The following is a 2,867-nucleotide window of genomic DNA, read 5'->3' on the forward strand; positions in this document are numbered from 1 at the left end:
GCCTGCAGGTGCCTCCGGTGCTCCGGAAGCAGCCGGCCCAGCTCCGCTCCCGCCCTTCCCCTCCCGCACCTGCGCCTGCGCGTGCGTGTGGCACCTCCTAGGCCTCCCCAGACCAGCCGCGCACTCCCGCCGGGTGGAGTAATTCCCCAGACCCTTCTTCCAGCTCGCAAATCCCCCTTCGGTTGTGTCTCACCCACTGATCAACCTGTCCACTGAGTCTTCAAGTTCCATTCTGCTGTCCTCGTCCCCACGCGTGCCGCACCTTTGTCCTTTGGTTCCAGGGGCTCCATGTTCATCCCCAGCCTATTTCCTGAAACGGCTTTTCCGGTCCTCTCTGAATTGGCTGAAACTGTTGTCTAGCGAGTCCTTCGAGAGCGGCCAATCAAACCATCTTCCTGGTTTCTCCTGACTCGTTCAAGAATGCCCGGTGCCTCTGTGCCTGGACAGCCACGGGCTGGGCATGAAGTTCCCGGCGCACTCCCTCCCTACTCTGGGCTGTGCCCGGGTCGGTCTGCTTCGAGAGTTTCTAGGGAAAGTCTGAGGAAAACGTCACTTCTTTTGTTAAGAGAAGACATGCTGTCTTTTCCTGGCTGTCCCCAGATTTTCTTGACCTCGAAGCCCAGTGACTTAGTTAGGACATGTGTCTGCGCTGGCGACACAGTGTCAGCTTTCCCTTTTGCCCGGTAGCTGAGGCGTCAACGTGTTATGTCTGGCGGCCTCCTTTAACCTTCAGCGGTTTGCCCTGCTCCGTTGTCCTGGTTCACTCCGCAGAGGCCACCGTCGGCGCGTGGCCGGCCTCCCGCGTGCCCGGCCTCCGGGGCTGCGGAGCACTGTCCCCGGACATCAGGATGGCTCACTGCTGTCAACCCTGTTTCCCCACACGATGCCTCGTAGTGGGGTTCCTGCGGGACTTCTCCCAAGTTTGTCTTCCTGTCTGCGATGGAATTATCGCTTCATTGCATTTCTTTCTAGGGTCCGCACGCGTCTTTCTGCTTGTGACCCGCGGTTCAGACCCCAGACGCAGGCCGGACTTCGCTCCGCGGGGGGCTGGGCTTTCCTGCGTGCGGCCACCCGCCCAGGGAAAGCGAGGGGTCCTAGAGCACTCACGGCTGGCAGATAACTGGTAGATGTTGCTTCATCTCAGGTCAAACAGGAAAGAAAACTGCTTAGAACTAGGGACAAAAAGCAAAGTGTACGACCTTTGTGGAATCCTGTCTAAAGCTGTCCAGACTGAGAAATGAAAATCTTTAAGTATATTGAGCAAAACACTGGAAAGTTTAGAAAGACGAAGTTAAACATTCAGCTCGAGGAGCTACGGAAGGACAACGGCAAATAAAACGAAGAAGCCGTCGCGATCGGTTAGGGTAGGACGGATAACACCAGCAAAAACACACAGGGAGGGAGCAGAGCCTGGAGACGACGCTTCAAAAAGTGACAGACGAGCCCCTGGCAAGACCGACCAGGGGCGAAAAGAGAGGCCGCGCGGACGACTGCATGGAAGTTACAAGGAGAACTAAGTATGGATGCGGCGACCATTTAAAATGATCGGAGACCAGCAGGGGCAAAGCACATGCCAACAGCGTGAGAAGCCAGACGGAGTGGCCGCCGAAGGAGATCGAAAACTTGACTAGACTAACAGCCATTACAGAAATTAAACGGTGACCGGCCCACCCCACAATGCCCGGGTCTTTGAAAAGTGAGTTCTAATGAACTACCGTGGAATAGACGCTCCCTCCTCCACGAGAATTTCTTACACAGGAAGTTTCAAAACGTGGAGCAGTTGGAAAGGACAATGAAAAGGGGGGTGCCTATGAGTGAACCCTCGAACCGGACCCGGAGCAGCACAGCACTAGGGGCCCAGTCGACCAGCTCTCAAGAGGGCAGGTGTGAAAACGGCCAAGTAAACGCCGTTTTGATGTAGCAGTGATTTAAAAATATTCCAGCATGATCAAGTAGTAGCGCTGCAGGAATGTAAGGCTGAGTGACCATCGCGAGCCCTGTCCATGGCGTCCAGGGCCTCAGTAGACTAAAGGAGAAATGTCGTTTTGTGATACGTCGACAGGTGCCGGGGGCTTTGGACACGCGGCCACTGGGGTCGGGAACAAACCAGGAATGCTGGCTATTCTCACCGCGACTTTTTCACGCACTGGTCAACAGGCCCTGGCCAGTGCCGTAAGATAAGAAAAAGACACGCGAGGATTGGAAGTGAGAGCCAGCACCCATAACTTGCTGGTGATGTGATCGAGACCCCACCTGCATTAAGGAGTCACTTAAATTGATAAGAGAGTTTGGCAATACCACTAAAGACAAAACCAAGATACGGTACTGCCAGATATAACGGACCCATTTATAAAAACCAAGCGTTTGATTGACTTAAAACATCTATCCTCAATCAACATAGCGTTTCTCTGCATTTGCAAAAACCAACCAGGAAACACAAGAGAAACAGGAGCTCACTCTGCTCGTACAAACGCTCTGATCACGTGGGAACTGATTTGGTTCTGGTTTTCAGAAGCCTGGCTTCAGAGCAGGCTGCTGTCCTGCCTGTTCCGAGCGGCGGCAGGTGGGCGGGGGGTCCTGGTTAGCCCCCTCCAATCATAACTGCATCCCCTCGCTGGTGGCTGGTGCAGGGGAGTGTAGACCAGACACAATTCTGGCCGAGGAAACAGGAGGAAGGCTGGATCGAGCTCCCCCCAACTCCGAGGTTGTGGTCCTCACCCCCACACCCCAGGCACCTCAGAATGTGGCCAATTTGGAGACAGGGTCTTTGCAGATGTAGTCAGTCAGCGTGAGACCACGTGGAGCAGGTGGGCCCCGATCCAATGTGACTGTGTCCTCATAAGGAGGGACTTTGGACACAGATACTC

The sequence above is a fragment of the Pteropus vampyrus genome, unplaced genomic scaffold (genome assembly GCF_000151845.1).
Source record: "Pteropus vampyrus isolate Shadow unplaced genomic scaffold, Pvam_2.0 Scaffold6669, whole genome shotgun sequence".
NCBI classification, from domain to species: Eukaryota; Metazoa; Chordata; class Mammalia; order Chiroptera; family Pteropodidae; genus Pteropus; species Pteropus vampyrus.